Raw genomic sequence first — 17,631 nt, forward strand, 5'->3', positions numbered from 1 at the left:
TGGGATGAGTTGGTGGATAAGTTTATTTCCAAATTCTTCTCTCCTAGTCATATGGCGGCACTTCGAGATGAAATATTAGCCTTCAAGCAAGAGCCAACGGAACCTTTGCATGAGATTTGGGTGTGGTATAGGACGATGGTAAAGGAATGCCCAAATAATGATATAATCGAGGCCATGATCCAACAAACCTTCTACCGGGGCATAAATACTACAAATCAATGCATTTTGAACTAATTGACCGGGGACAATTTTATGAAGCTTTCTTATGATGAGGCATGTGATGTACTTGATGAAATGGCGGACACTTCTTCAGCATGGTAGAGTAGAGCAAATGTGCCCCAAGGTGACCCTACGGTTATCCATTTGCACAAGGAATTACATGATCATGGGCAAGCGATAGCTGAGCTTATTACTACGATGAATCAATTGGCTAAGGCACAATTGCAACAAGTTCAGAATCCTCGCCAAGTGAATGCCATGGAGGGTGTTAGTATGCTTGTCAACAAGAGAAGGCAAAGGAGGCAGCAAAATCAAGGAAATTCTGAGCAATTTGTTGATGAATATGATGGGTGTCAAAATGATGGTTATGATGACCAAAGTGAAGAGGTACAATATGTCAACAACTATCAAGGCAATAGAGGCAACTCTTCAAACCAACAATGGCGACCCCAAGGAAATTGGGGCAATTAACAACAAAATGGTGGCAATTGGAACAACAACAACCAAAACAACAATTGGGGTAATCAAAACAACAACCAAGGCAATTGGAATGGAAATAACAACAATTGGGGCAACAACAACAATCAAGGTGGGTGGAACAACAATGGAAACCAAGGCAACCTAGGGCAAGGCTTTCAAAGGCCCCCAATGTATCAACAACCGAACAATCCACCCCTTTTCCCTTATCAAGGTCCTAGTTCTTCTGGTAATGATATGAGCAGAATTGAAATGATGTTCGAGCAGATGATGAAGAGGAATGCGGATTCAGATGCACAGTTAGCTTCTCACAACACCTCTATCCGAAACTTGGAGGTGCAATTAGGCCAAATCTCTCAGTCATTGAATACTCGCCCGAAGGGTGCTCTACCAAGTGATATGGTAGTGAACCCAAAGGGTGGGAACAATAATGTTATGGCGGTCACAACAAGAAGTGGGGGAGGCGGTGATGCGAATGCTTCTAAGCAAAAACATGTCGTGGATGATGATGTTGAGTTGCAAGATGACGAAGTCCCTTTGGTAGTTGAAGATGTGGTTGATGAAAATATGAACAATGAAGTGAGGATTGATATTCAAGAAGTCGAGATGGAAACCCAAAATGATGTGAACCCATCTAGGGAACACATAATTGACATGCTGGTGCCGGTTGTGCCAAAAGCCAAGGCTCCTTTGCCAAGGCCACCTCCACCTTATCCTCAAAGGCTCGCGAAGATGAAGAATGATAATCATTTTAAAAAGTTCATTGACATGATGAAGAGCTTATCTATTAATGTGCCTTTGGTGGAAGCACTTGAACAAATGTCGGGTTATGCAAAATTCATGAAAGACTTAGTTATAAAGAAGCGTTCTATGGATTGTGAAACTATAAAGATGACTCACCAAGTTAGTGATATAGTGCATTCAATGGCCCCGAAGCTTGAAGATCCTGGTGTTTTCACCATATCTTGCACCATTGGGAGTGCGAATTTTGCCAAGGCTCTATGTGACTTGGGAGCTAGTATCAATTTAATGCCCTTCTCGGTTTTCAAAACTTTGGGTATCGGGCAACCTAGGCCAACTTCAATGAGACTTCAAATGGTGGATCGATCGATGAAGCGACCTTTGGGAATTATTGATGATGTGCTTGTCCGGGTGGACAAATTTATTTTGCCGGCCGACTTTGTCATTTTGGATTGTGAAGTGGACTATGAGGTTTCTATTATCTTGGGCAGACCTTTCCTTGCAACGGGGAAGGCATTGGTTGATGTTGAAGCGGGTGAGCTCACTTACCGAGTGGGAGATGAAAAGGTCATTTTCCATATTTGCAAATATATGAAGCAACCCAATAGCACCGAGGTGTGCTCATTTGTAGACCTTGTTACAGCTGTGATTGTGGATGATACCAGTGCTATGATCAACGTGGAGGATCCTCTTGAGGTCGTGCTATTAGATCTTGATGTCAATAAGGATGCAAGTATAGTGGAGTTCGTGAATGCATTACATGGGATGTGCTCTTATTCTTATGAGCCTAGAAAATTGTCTTTGGATCTTGATAATCGGAAAACTCCACCAACAAAGCCATCAATTGAGGAGCCATCGGTGTTGTAGTTGAAACCACTTCATCCACACCTCAGGTATGAATTCTTGGGTTCAAATTCTACTTTACTAGTTATTCTTTCTTCCTGCCTTACTAACATCCAGGTTGAGGCCACTTTGGCGGTTCTTCAAAAGCAGAAAAGGGCAATTGGATGGACTCTAGCTGACATTTGGGGAACAAGCCCCACATTTTATATGCACAAAATTATCTTGGAGGATGATGCAAAGCCTTCCTTGAAGCATCAAAGAAGATTGAACGAGGCTATGCAAAAAGTGGTGAAGAAAGAGGTGATCAAATAGTTGGATGCTGGGGTTGTGTACCCCATTTCTGATAGCTCGTGGACTTCTCCGGTGCAATGTGTACCGAAGAAGGGTGGTATGACTGTGGTGACCAATGACAACACTGATCGTATTCCTACTCGGACAGTCACAGGTTGGAGGGTTTGCATGGACTACCAAAAGCTAAACAAGGTGACCCGAAAGGACCATTTCCCATTGTCATTCCTTGACCAAATGCTTGATCGTCTCGCGGGCGTGCTTTTTATTGCTTTTTGGATGGTTACTCGGGGTATAATCAAATCTTAATTGCCCCGGAGGACCAATAGAAAACCACCTTTACTTGTCCATATGGAACCTTCGCTTTCTCTCGGATGTCGTTCGGATTGTGTAATGCTCCGACGACATTCTAAAGATACATGATGGCTATTTTCACCGACATGGTAGAAGATATATTAGAGGTCTTCGTGGATGATTTTAGTGTGGTTGGTGATTCCTTTGAAGAGTGTTTAGGTAATTTGGATAGAGTGTTGGCCCGGTGTAAAGACACAAACCTCATACTCAATTGGGAAAAATGCCATTTTATGGTTGAAGAGGGTATAGTGTTAGGTCACAAAATTTCAAAACGAGGGATTGAAGTTGATAAAGCCAAGATAGAGGTGATTTCAAGGCTTCCTCCCCCCATTTCTGTCAAAGGGGTGAGGAGTTTTCTGGGGCACGCGGGTTTTTACCTGAGGTTTATAAAAGATTTTTCAAAAGTGGTACACCCATTGTGCAAGTTGCTAGAAAAGGATGCAAAGTTTGTGTTTGATGAGGGACGTATGCAAGCATTCGAGCTTCTCAAGCTTAAGTTGACCACTACTCCGATCATTACCGCACCAAATTGGAGCTTGCCTTTCGAGCTCATGTGTGACACAAGTGACATTGCGGTTAGGGCTGTTTTGGGTCAAAGGGTTAACAAGATGTTTCATCCGGTGTATTGTGCAAGCAAGGCCGTGAATGAGGCTCAAAGGAACTATACATTCACCGAGAAAGAGTTGTTGGCTATAATATTTGCAATGGAAAAGTTTCAGTCGTATCTTATAGTGGCTAAAGTTATAGTGCACACCGATCATGCCGCCCTTAGGTATTTGATGACAAAGAAAGACTCCAAGGTAAGATTGATGAGATGGGTGTTACTACTTCAAGAGTTTGATCTAGAAATTATGGACCGGAAAGGCAGTGAGAATCAAGTGGCGGACCACTTGTTCCATTTGGAGGAGGAGGGGAGGCCTTGTGATGGCCTTGAGATCAATGATTCATTTCCCGACGAACAACTCCTTGCGGTGTCAATGAATGATATGCCATAGTTTGCTGATATTGCCAATTACCTTATGACTGGAGTAATCCCGTGTGAGCTTTCTTCTAACCAAAGAAAGAAGTTCAAGTGGGATAGTTTGGATTTCTGTTGGGATGAGCCATACTTGTCCAAGATTTGCACGGATGTTGTGATTTGTAGATATGTCCCGGAGGAAGAACAATTGAGTATCTTAGAGGCTTGCCATTCTTCACCCTATGGTGGCCATCATGGTGGGGTGAGGACTGCCTCGAAAGTTCGTAGTTGTGAATTCTATTGGCCCACCTTGTTCAAAGATGCGGGTGATTTTGTGAAGAGGTGTGACGATTGCCAAAGAGCGGGCGGAATTTCAAAAAGGGATGAGATGCTTCTCAATACCATTCTTGAAGTGGATATCTTTGATGTTTGGGGCATCGATTTCATGGGTCCATTTGTTAGCTCTTGTGGAATACTTACATTCTAGTGGCGTTAGACTATGTCTCAAAATTGGTTGAAGCCGTGGCTTTACCTAACTATGAAGCCCGGAGTGTTGTTGCATTTCTTAAAAAGAGCATCTTCACAAGGTTTGGCACTCCTCGTGCGATTATGAGCGATGGGGGTCTCACTTTTGCAATAAAGCTTTTGACACGTTGCTTTCCAAGTACGGTGTCAATCATAAGGTTTCAACCCCTTATAATCCTCAAGCTAGTGGTCAAGTGGAAGTCTCTAATAGAGAAATCAAAAGTATCTTGTCAAAGACGGTCAATGCAAATATGACTGATTGGTCGAAGAAGTTGGATGACACTCTATGGGCTTATCGGATGTCTTACAAAACTCTGATTGGGATGTCTCCGTATCGGTTGGTGTTTGGGAAAGCATGCCATCTTCCGGTTGAGTTAGAACACAAGTCCATGTGGGCTTTGAGGAAGTTGAACCTTGAATGGGATGTTGCAGCTAATCTTCGTGTTGAACAACTCAATGAACTCGATGAATTTAGATTCCATGCCTACTCCATTTCGTCCTTGTATAAGGACAAGATGAAGTACCTTCATGACAAATATGCTCATGGAAAGGAGTTCAATGTAGGTGATTTGGTTCTCTTGTTCAACTCCCGATTACTTCTGTTTCCGGGAAAGCTCAAATCCAAATGGAGTGGAATGTTTGACCCCTTTTGGTGCTCTTGATTTGAGAAACAAAAATGGTGAAGTCTTCAGAGTTAATGGGCACCGGGTCAAGCATTATCTTGGAAGTTTGATGACAGCCACGTGGTGGTGCTCCTTTATTTCAAATGATGTGATGGTAACATGCATCGTGCCGCGACGTTAAATCAGGCGCTTCTTGGGAGGTAACCCATGTCTTTTTCTTCTTGTTTTCTTTGATTTTCTTTGTAGTGTAGGATTGATTTTTATGCTAATTGGCTGTGAGATGTTGCAGGGTTATGTTGATGCAGTGTAAGACATGATGGAAAAATTGAACAAGTCTCTGAAGTTGCCAGTGCGGCCGCACTTCACTTTGTGTGGACCGCACTGGTGTAAGCTAATATGAGGACTCTTTGAAGTTTGCCACCGTGGCCGCATTATATTTCGTGCAGACCGCGGTGGACCTCTGCGGCCGCAGTCTGTTTTGTGCGGACCGCAGAGGTTTCCTTCTCAAACTTCTTCTGAACAAACCCAGCGCGGACCGCGGTCCATTTTGTGCGGCCGCGCTGGTAGGTGAGAATGGGTCCCAGCGGTCATTCTATAAATAGAACCCAAGGACCCCCTTTTACACTTCTTGTATTTTTTAACTCTCAGAGACCTAAATCTTTCTTCCTTTGATCATACCTGCGTATTTGCATTGCCTTGATTCATACCATTTCAATACCTAGTAACATTTCACCCAACTCTTTTTAGTTTAATTGTTTAATTTCATTTTAGCTTTGTTTCTATTAGCTGGTAGTTTCTCCTCCCGTATTTCTTCAGTTTTAAAGTTAGTTCAATTCAAATGATGATTCTGGTGGACTTCTTGAGTATAATGTAGTGGGTAAATTGAGTAGGGACCCTAACTAGGTGTAAATTTGAACTAAGTAGCTATATCTCGAACCCTAACTCAGTGCCATAACTGGGAACCCTTCGCGGACCGTGGTCAAGTTTGTGCGGTCCGCGGTGCCCTAGTGCAGTCCGCATTACCACTTTGTGTGGACCGCGGTGATGAACTTATGCAAGGTGACCTTAAGCCCAGTGCGGCCGCACTACATTTTGTGCGGTCCGCACTGGCCCACCGCGGCCGCGATACTACTTTGTGCGGTCCGTGGTGGTCAGATTTAGAGGGGGGTATTCTGAGTCCCACCCCTGTGCAGACCGCGGTTGTTTCTGTGCGGTCCGTGGTGGTCTCAGTGCGGCTGCACTACTTTTTATGCGGTCCACACAGGCCATGTTGTGCAAGTATTTCTGCAATTGTGTTATTCTATTCTGCAATTCTTACTGCACTAATGTCTCACTGTCTCTGCTGATACTAACAAAGTTAGATGCTTGTGCTTGCAGACAATGGTTACTCAAAGAGGAAGAGGCTCAAAACAACCCGGGAGAGGTGAATCCTCCCGGAGAGGCAAGGGCAAGAAGATGATCTGACGCACTCCCCAAGTGAGAGAAAGTATTAAAAAGTTGCGGAAAGCAATTAAAGCTGCTGATAGAGCTTGTGACCAGGCGGGGAGTGAGTACATACCTTCCTAGGATATTTCCTCTGATTCTGTGCCCGAATATGTCCCTGACTGGCCCTGGAGAATTAGATTGACTGATGATACTCCTCCACCCACACCCACTGCCCAAGCAGTAAATCATATCTCCACTGAGCCGTCTAAGGGCTCAACAGCCGGTAGTGGCGAGTACTCCACCTCCCCCACAACTTCATTATCCGGGGAGAGTGCAGACAGAGGTGATGAGGGAGATGAGGAGGTACCTTAGGGGGTGAGCCTCAAGTTGGGGGGATCGCCCGTACTAGGAAACCCGAAGTGTGGGAAGATAGGTTTGTAAGCCAAGTAGCAGACCACAAATTCAGGGAATGGTGGCCGGTGCGAAAATTGATTTTGGAGAGGAGTTTCATAGATAGAGATCTTCTACCCCTAAACCCCGATGTGCATAGACAGTTTAGAACAAGAGTGGGTTGGGAGCACTTTATAGATGACTACGGGAAGGCAAATGAACACTTGGTCAAGAAGTTTAACTATAATGTGGCCTACATCGTCAAGGGCTCCAAAGTGACTAAGGTTCGAAACAAAAAGGTGTTGTTCGACGGGAAGTCTCTGAACGAATATTTGGGCTTCAATGAGGAAGATGAGTCTCTCTATACGGCAAAGCAAGAGATGGGCGAGGAGGTCCGTACATGGTTAGTTCAGTACTTGGCAATCCCAGGTACCATTCTGGAGTGGTTGACTGTTGGGGTCAAAATATTACGGAGGACCCTAAACTTTGAGGCTAGGGGTTGGAAGACGTTTGTGTGCAGCCGATTAGACCCCACTTCCCATGATCAGACTCTACCTCTTTACCGGGTTGTCCTAGTTGCTTCCATCATGATAGGGTATCCCATCAATGTGGGGAATGTGATGTCCTGCATCATCTCGATTGTGGGTACTGAGACTGACAGGAACTACCCTTTCCCCAACACTGTGACCATGTACTTCAGAGATTTGAAGGTAGAAAAGAGGCGGTTTGACATCAAGGTCAAGGCTACAGCTCCATTCTCATGGTATAGCTTGAGGGGATCAGGCAATCCCAAGGACAAGAGCTACAAGGCACCCGCTTCTGCCCCAACTGGCCAGTCTGAAGAGTCAGTTGTGATAGAGGCCCCCATTGAGCCTGCCTCTACCTCTACCGAGATGCCTCCCAGACCCTCCACTTCAAATATTCCTCTAGGCCCCTCCACATAAGCAGGCCTAGAGATTCCATCTACTCAGGCCCATCCTATCACTGCCCACTGGCTGAGCTAGACGCTTCAGAGTTTAAACAACTAGATGTATACTGCATCATCCAAGTTGTCTACCTTGACCTCCACCATTGCAGCTCAGTCGACCCCTCAGCCAACACAGGTCCCACAGTCTATAGAGGATGCCTTGAAGAAGATATTTGAAAACTAGGAGAAGATCCTCAGTACCCAAGCTGATTTGGCAAAGGTAGTGGATTCACATGGCAGGGCTCTAAAGGAGCTCGCCAAGGAGCACAAGAAGTTGCGCAAGACACGGGCTTCCAGGGAGTCTGTGAAGAAGCTAAGGGCGGATATGGATAGACTGAAGGCAGACCAGCAGCCTTTAGACTTATTGTTTGAGGACCCAGCTCCAGTAGCAGAGCCACAGTAGGAGCAAGAGCAGCGACCTCCTAAGAGGAGGAGGATGATCTCGAGCGCAGATGATGCCGTCATCCAATTGGCAGACCCATCAGAGACTTCCTCCAGTCAGCCACAGGATGTATTTAATACACAGATTGTCTAGGTCCAGGCCCAGGTCCCAGCAGTTGAGCAGCAGGATACTAGGAACCAGTCTGAGGTTCCCAAACATACAGAGGATCTAGGGACCGCCCATGATCCGATGCTGATGGACATGGCTTAGGGAGTCTTCATATTCTTCCTCTATTTTATTTTTGGTGCTTATTTGATTTAGTTGGCATTGGGGACAATGCCAGCTTTTATTTGAGGGGGTGCGCCCTTTATCTTTGGATGATTGTATATATACTAATTTAGTTTATGCTTTCTTGATTTTCATTTGGTCTATATATAATCTTACACTTAGTTACTTTTATCGCACTTTTTATCTTTCATTTGGTCTGTATATAAAGTTACATCATTGTATATATTCATTCCCCGTTGTATATTCAAATCCCTTATTGTATATATTCTTTCTATTTTCGCAAAATTTTTTGTTTTGTTTTGTTTTTGGCACTTTCAATAAACCTTTGATTTTCTTAATGCCACGGTTCTTTCCAAAGGTGGAGTATTGTGTGAATTGGGTGACTCTTCCCGATGATGGATGGCGTGACAACCTTCTTAAGGGTTCGAGTCCGTTTTTGTTTTTGTTTTTAGTAGTTTATAGTTAAGGGTACCTCAAGCAAAGCTTCACTTGGGCCTAGCACATTTGCCTTTGATCCCATGGTCAAAGACAAAATGTTGTGTTTAGGATGGTAAAAGTCGTGACCTTGAGACTCTTGTGTTGACCAACAATCATCAAGTGGTCTTTCGGGACCATTGTGTGCTCAAATCGTATCTAAGGTTGTTGTGGGCCCCCGACTATATGTCTTTAGCAATCCTTTAGCTTGTGTGGTGAGATCAAATCGCGAGTCCAAGTCCCGAGCCATTGGTCTAGAACTTGCCCTGAATGTTTGTTGAGGCGAAATCTTAGGTGAAATTTGACTTGAGAAGTGATCATAGGCTCTCCTTGATCCAAATAATAGTTGAACAATTCCATAGCCTACCAATTATATGATCCCTAGTAAACCCTTTTGAGCCTTAAACCTTTTTCTTTCAGAAACCATGATACAAGCCTATACCCGTTCTAAAAGATACCCTCTCTTGGCACCCGATCTTTCCTTGAGCACATGGCAAAAGTATAAGTTTGGGAGGAGAGACGAGGAAGGGAACAAAGTGGTAAAAGGTACAAAAGCGAAGGAAAGAAAAGGTAATGAAAAAAGAAAGAAAAGAAAAAGACAAAAAAAAAGTCCAATGTGAAAAAGAATAAAAAGGGGTTCAAGAAAAGCAAAAGAGAAAAAGGTGTGGAAAGTTGAAAAAGGAGAAACGTTTTGAATTGCATGAGAAAGAGTGACAATGTGTCTCTCTAACCCCTTAGAAATAAGTAAGATGACTCAAAGAGTCAAGAAAATTGTGCCAAATGAATCAAAAGAAGTTCTTAAGGGAAGAATGAACCCACTTAGATCTAAACATGTCCTACCCTGAATCAAAAGCCTTCAGAATGACTCCGCAAAAGCCCTATATGATCTTGAGTTGAATGAAGCTTGCACTAGTGGATACTTACATAAGGAGCAAACATATGGTACTTAGAGCCGGACTTGTGACCTTTCCTTGAGAGAGATGAGTGAATTTCCATTGACCTCGGTTTGTGTGCTAATACTCTAAAAGGTGAGGTTTGCTTAGGGAGAGTTGAGGATATGTGAGTTTGGGTTCCACAATAACCGAAGTAATTGGGAGAGTTCTTTGATGTAATGACTCAACTCTTGATGTTCTTGTGTTACACTTGATCCATAGTTTATCAAAGGTTAAATGTTGTTAATGATTCATTCGCATTGAGGGCAATTGTTAGTCCCAATTGATGCTTGTTGAGGTTACTTTAGGATAGCTGAAAATACTTGGATTTTCCCTTAAGGGGTGAGTCTTATTTTGTTTGCTCGAGGACAAGCAAAAGCTTAAGTTTGGGGGAGTTGATAACTAGGAATTTTGACGTGTTTTATGCTCCTTCCTGCTTACGCTTTGATTATAAATTCTTACAAAATAGTCCCAAAAGGCTCATAAGTTGTGCTTGATTGCAAGTTTGATCGACAAAGTAAAGAAATGTCAAAGATCGGCTCAAAAGGAGTGAAACCTGCTCAAGTACCAAAGACAAGGCAAACTCAGGACAAAAAGGTCTAGTGCGGCCGCACTACACTTTGTGCGGTCCGCACTAGAGGATTCAGAGAGCTGACAAATCGAGCTTCAAGGCAGTGCAGCCGCATTCGATCTTGCGCGGTCCGCACTGAAAGTTCCACGACCGCATTGCCATTATGTGCAGTCAGCGGAAGAGAAGATCAGAGAGATGTAATTTGACAAGGATCAAGCCAGCGCAGTCCGCAATCATTTTTGTGCGAACCGCATTAGAGACCTCTGCGATCGCGGTCCGTTTTGCGCGGTCCGCGGAGCTTGAGTTCAGAGATCCAAGACTTCAAGTCCAAGAGCCTAGTGCGACCGCAGTCCATTTTGTGCGGCCCGCACTGACCCCGCAGGGGCATTTTTGTCCAACTTAGTATAAATATAACATTTTTCCATTTTTAGAGTATTACTTATTTCCAGAACAAAGCTGCGCTCGTGAGAAGCTATTGTGTAGCCATTTTTGGCATCTTAACTTAGATTTAACGATAGATTCTTTGTATTTACATTAGCTTTTAATTAATATGTCTTGTTCTTCATCTATTTCTCTATTTTCTTCTTCAAGCATGAGTAGCTAAACCCATTAACTAGGGTTGTGGCTCAACCCTAGTGTGGGTAATTGATGGGTGTTGTGATTTAAGGTTAGATTGACTATGGGTGTTTGTTATAAGGGTCAATTTTATGGTTTAATCTATGAACTGGTGGTTGCAAACACTGGTTTGTGCTAAGTTGACTTGGCTGTTCTTGAGAAACAGAGCCTAAGTCTCCAAAATTGACCCAACAAGGAATTGATAGTCCCAATTAAAGTGTTAAACCTTGAGAGAGTAATTATCCGACTTGAACCCTAGTTGCTTGAGCTAATTTGCCTACCCATTTGGTCTCGAGAGAGTCAATTGGGAAAATCACTCTCTCTACCGAGAGGTGTGAGAGTGGTTAAAATTGTGCAACGGTTATAGCATATTTCCCCAATCATATCAATCGAGCCTTAGAACCATTTACTCATCAATTAGCCACCTAGGTGAAAGTCACTACCCTAGTGCATTTCTACCCATTAAACACAACTCTAACAATTTTCTCATTAGCATAATTTAGTTCTAATTAGTAATTGATAATATTAGTTTGTTAAAGAAAAATCAAAAGATGTTTGGAAGTGACATTTGGAACAATTACAGATCCCAATCTAAATAGATACTCGACTCCATTCCTAGCTCCCTGTGGAAATCGATCCCGACCCACAAATCGGGTAAAAGTTATTATGACCCTCTCTTCCTACTTTTTAGTAGTGCATAGTAGGTAGCGATCACATCGCCATGGACTGATCAACAACCCAACAAAAGAAAGATAAGAAAAAAGAAGCATAACAATCAACATGGTCGAGGTCGACATAAGAAGAGATCAGGGACGTCATCATGGATCGCGAAATGGTCAAAGCCGCGGACTCAACTGTAGAGGACCTTAACCCTATTCAATTATATCCCAACGACCCTATCAAAAAGGCCTACATCAGATGCAAACTCCGAGAACTAGGTAATTTTTCAATCCTTAACAACTAACGCGGATTTGTTTGCTTTTAGTCATGCAGATATGTCGGGCATCCCCAAGGAGAACGTTGCACATAAATTGAACATCAACCCATTCTATCCCCTTGTAAGACAGGTCCGACGAAAATTCAACCCCAGCATTAATGATGCCGTCCACGAGGAGGTAGAAAAGCTATTAAAAAATGGATCCATGAGTGAGTCAAAGTACCCCAAGTGGATAGCCAACATGGTGATGGTCAAAAAGAAAAACGGGAAATGGAGGATGTGCGTAGACTTCACAGACCTGAAAAAAGAACGCCCGAAAAGTTCATTCCCGTTGCCACATATCGAACTACTCATCGACGCAACGGCCGGGCACGAGCTGCTGAGTTTCCTAGACACGTACTCGGTATATAACCAGATACTCATGGAAAAAGAGGACCAGGAGAAAACCACATTCATCACCCATAGAGGAATATATTGTTACAGGGTCATGCCATTTAGGTTGAAAAATGTGGGGGCCATATATCAGAGGTTGGTCACAAGAATGTTCAAAGATCAACTCAGCAAGACCATTGAGATATATATCGACGACATGCTAGTCAAATTCGTGAGGGCAAAAGACCATATTGACCTCTTGAAGGAAGCTTTCGACATACTAAGACAATACATGATGAAACTAAATCCAGAGAAATGTGCATTTGGCATAACCTCCGGAAATTTTTTGGGTTTCTTAGTGTCACAAAGAGTGATCGAAGTCAACCCAGATCAAATCAAGGCTATTGACGGGATACCTAAGCAACTGACCACTAAGAAGAAAGTCCAAAGGTTGACTAGTTAAATCACTGCCCTATCGAGATTTATCTTGTGGTTATTTCATAGATGCCATAGATTTTTTTGCGTACTTAAAAAGTATAACAGCCTCGAATGGATGCCCGATTGCGTACGAGCCCTATAGGAACTAAAGGTGTATCTATCATCACCGCCTCTTCTCTCGAAGCCTGAACCTGAGGAACACTTCCCCGTCTACCTCGCCGTCTTCAAAGTAGCAGTAAGTGTGGTCCTGGTGCGAGAAATAAAGGTACGTAATCCCCGATTTATTACATTAATAAAACACTCGTCGATGTCGAGACGAGGTACCCATACCTCAAGAATTGGCACTGGCACTGGTCGTAGCTTCACGAAAGCTTAGACCCTATTTACAGTGCCACCCTATCTCGATCGTTACCACTTTTCCTCTAAGAAGTACTCTACATAAGCTTGAGCTGTCGAGGAGGCTGGCCAAATGGGCCATCAAGATAACTGAGCACGATATCACATACCAGCCTCAAACAACGATTAAGTCACAAGTGTTTGCCGTTTCATCGCAGATTTTAGCACAACAATAATGCCCGAGGCTGAGAAGGAAGCCACCCAAGCTTCTCTTCAAGCAGAAGACCTCTGGGTCCTGTATGCTAATGGTGCATCTAACGCTTCTGGATCTGGACTAGGACTCGTACTCGAGGTCCCTACCGACGAAGTAATTTGCCAATTCATAAGATGCCCAGATATGACTTAACAACAAGGCCGAGTACGAAGCCGTAATCGTAGGGCTATGGCTAACACTCAAATATTGGGCGAAGCGGCTAAAAATTAGCTTGTGGTTAACAAAGTTACAGGGACTTTCCAAATCAAAGAACAAATATTGTAAAAATATCAAGCCGAGATTTGTAAGTTGTTGCCCAATTTTGGTGAATGCCAGCTCGGCCATATCCCGTGAGCCCAAAATATCTAAGCAGACGGCCTCGCCAAACTGGCCGCAGCCACCAAAAACATCACGACCGAGGATAAAATGTAGTCTACCTCCTCAACTCGTCACTAGACCAAATCGAGGTAAAATATGTAAGCTTAACTTGGGACTGGCGCAATTGTATTATTAACTATTTGCAGGATAGTACTCTCCCAAGAGACAAAAAGGAAGCTAGAAAACCAAGAATGCAAGCGGCCAGATACAACCTCTTTCATAATAGCCTATACAAGAGAACATATGGCGGCCCTCTAGTGAAGTGTTTAGGTCCAAATCAAACACACCACATCCTCGAGGAAGCACATGAAGGGCATTGCAGAACTCATTCTGGTGATCAAAGCACTCATCAGGTGCCTCCTACGAGCTGGATATTATTGGCCCACCATGAAAAAAGACGCCTCAGAATTTGTGAAGAAATGAGAGCAATGTCAGAAATATGCCCCAATAATTCACCAAGCAGGTGAACACCTTCATTCAGTCACCTCTTCATGGCCATTTATCAAATGAGGAATGGACATCGTGGGCCCACTCCCATCAGGGCGAGGTAATGTAAGATTTTTTTTAGTTTTAATTGACTATTTCTCTAAATGGGTAGAAGAAAGAGCGTTCGCCCAAGTACGCGAACAAGAAGTAATCGCCTTCATATGGAAAAACATCATCTGCCGATTCGGCCTACCCAAAGAAATAAGTTGCGGCAATGGGCCACAATTCACGGGAAAGAAAACCACCGAATTTTTCGAGAAATGGTACATTAAGAGGATACTATCAACTTCTTATCACCCAACGGGCAACGGGCAAGCAAAATCTTCCAATAAGTCTATATTAAACATAATGAAGAAGAAACTTGAAGAAGCTAAGGGATTGTGGCCAGAAATACCCCCTTTATGGGCGCACAGGACCACACCAAAAACGAGCACAAGAGAAATGCCCTATTCACTAATCTATGGAACAGAAGCAGTTATTCCGGTCAAGGTTAGAGAACCCAGCCTAAGGTACTCCCACGAAAGCGATACCGACAACAACGAGAGCAGAAAACAAGAGCTCGATGAGGTCGACGAACGAAGAGATATGACATACATAAGGATAGTCGCACAAAAACAACAGACGGAACGTTACTACAACAAAAAGCAAAGGTCTGACTGCTCAAGATTGGGGACTACGTACTCAAAGCCAAAACCAAGGAAACAGAGATCCACAATAGGGCAAATTGGGAACCAATTGGGACGGACCATTCAAAATGATAGGCAGAGCGAACAAAGGTTCATTCTAACTAAAGATAATGGAAGAAAAACAATTACCAAACAATTGGAATATCAGTCACCTCAAATACTTCAACTTCTAGAAAATAATAAGTGCCCCCCCAAATCGTACTCTTTTTTCAGTTTTGTCTCGGTTGGATTTTCTCAAGGAGGTTTATAACGAGGCGATGTGAGGGACATTTCAAGTTGAAGTATAAAAAGAACAGACTGGTTTCTTTTTTTGTTGCCCGACTCTTCAACATTTTCCAAGTCGACCAATGAAGGGAACACTAGGGACTGGGACTAGAACGCCAGCCAACACCCTAAACTTGTAACTTTTTCCAAGTAATAGAAATTCATGATTATCGAAATCGCTCTAATGAAAGGCTAAGTTAAATCAAGCTCGAACAACACTTGCCGGCCCTCGACCGCAACTTAACAAAAGGTTAAGTTCGACCACAATAGAACAACACCTGCCGGCACAAAAGGTTAAGTTCGACCATGCTCGAACAACACCTGCCGGCCCTCGGTTGCAACTTAACGAATGGTCAAGCTCCACCAAGCTCGAACAACACCTGCTAGCCCTTGATCGCAACTTAATGAAAGGTTAAGTTTGACCACGCTAGAACGACACCTACCGGCCCTCAGCCACAACTTAACAAAAGGTTAAGTTTGACTAAGCTCAAACAACACATGCCGACTCTCGGCCACAACATAACAAAAGTTTAAGTTCGACCACACTCGAACAACACCTGCTGGCTCTCAACCACAACTTAACGAAATGACAAGTTTGACTAAGCTTGAACAAACATCTACCGGCCTCAACCGCTTCTCAATAAAAGGTTAAATTCAACCGTACTCGAACTTTACTTATCGGCCCGCGACCGCAACTTGACAGAAGGTTAAGTTCGACCAAGCTCGAACAAAGACCAATTTGCCTCGGGACACGATTTAATTAAAGGTTAATATTGACTAAGTTTTAACAACACCTATCGGTCCTCGACCACATATCAACTAGTGAGACATACTCGACCTATATAAATAAAGGGATGATTCGGCCTATGGCTATTCAGCCCAAGGACTATGGCCAGCTAGAGGACGACAATAATAAAAAAGATAATGGGGCAAAACATACAAGTACTGAAACAAATCACGGCAAATGAGAAAGGTACAAGCAAAAGTAAAAATCAACTTTGATATTCATAGATAAGAGTTTGTTACAAAGTCTCTTGGAGACACCAACAAAAACACACAAAAAAGTTAAAAATGAACTACTGGCCATCGCCATCATGACCTTCAATATCCTCATCAACCCGATCTTCAGCAACATCACCACCCTGACCATCGACTCCATCATTGTCTCGGCCTCCAACATCCTCTCCATCCTTGCCCTGAGGGTAAATAGAATCATACCAGGCGTCCTCCTCAAGGCAATCTATGACATCCTCCTTGCCAGTCTTAGGGGTAATAGGGTCATAGCCATAAGCAAGCCGAGCCTTGACCCGAGCATCCTCAAGGGCCGCCTAAAAAATGGAGCCCGTTGCATGCAAGTCACGAAACACATCCAGTCGGGACTCGGCATGGATCCACTCTTTGTACAGCTCCCAAGTGACGTTAAAGAAGTCAGAAGCACTAGACGAAGAAGGCCGCACAAGCAGTTCGGCCTTCTCGGCCTCCAAAGTGGCAACTCGATCATAAAGATCAGAGGTTTCCTTGTCTATCTCCCCGATCCTCTCCTCAAGTCAGTCTTCCTTGGCCCTCGCCGTTGTCAGGTCGTTATCCTGCTCGGAATAAAGGGTTCGATTTGCCAACTCAAGGAACTCCACTCTCCCCCGAGCCTTAAACTGAGAAGACTCCGCCTACTCGAGTTCCTTCTACTTCTCAACGATCTCACCCATGAGAGCCTCCATCTGAAATTGGCACTTGTCTAATTGGCCTTACAACTGGGCTACTTGAGCCTGAAGGTCGCTACATTGGGCCTCAACGCCCTTCCTGAGTTCCAACTCCTCCTCCTTGGCCCTTAACGTCCCCTCAAGAAAGTTGAACCTCTTTATAGCTGCCATTAGCTCTTCGTCTTTCTTTTTCAAATCTTCTCTCAAGGCCATCACGTCGCCTCCTTCACAAAACTGATCTCGAAGCTCCCTGTACTTTCCATGGCACGCTGAATATTTGTCTTTCAGCTTTACGTAAATTCTTTATGCCTCTTCTCGCACCGAGTACTCTTAATCTCCAGAATAGCCATCTATAAAATAGAGAAAAGATGTTAGAACCTGAAAGGAAACTAAGGCATAAGTAAAAGGACATACGACAGTCGTACTTACCCTAAGAGCGAGACCGAAAATGTTCTTCGACAAAGTACCATCATTTATCTTCTTGAGTGTCTTACCCTCCACTTCAGAACAGAGAGGACCAAGGGCAGGGACTAACTCCTCGATATTTACAAGTAGATTATGATCCATTGGGATCGTAATAGTCCTAGAGCCCCCCTCCATCCTCACCTTGAGTTGGATGAGTCCCTCGTCAATCACTCTCAGCTCGTCCAGGTCCATGTCGGAATCATATCCGCCGTCCTCCTCAGCGACGACTTTCCCTCTGTCACCGGCT

This window comes from Nicotiana sylvestris, chromosome 2 (genome assembly GCF_000393655.2).
Source record: "Nicotiana sylvestris chromosome 2, ASM39365v2, whole genome shotgun sequence".
NCBI classification, from domain to species: Eukaryota; Viridiplantae; Streptophyta; class Magnoliopsida; order Solanales; family Solanaceae; genus Nicotiana; species Nicotiana sylvestris.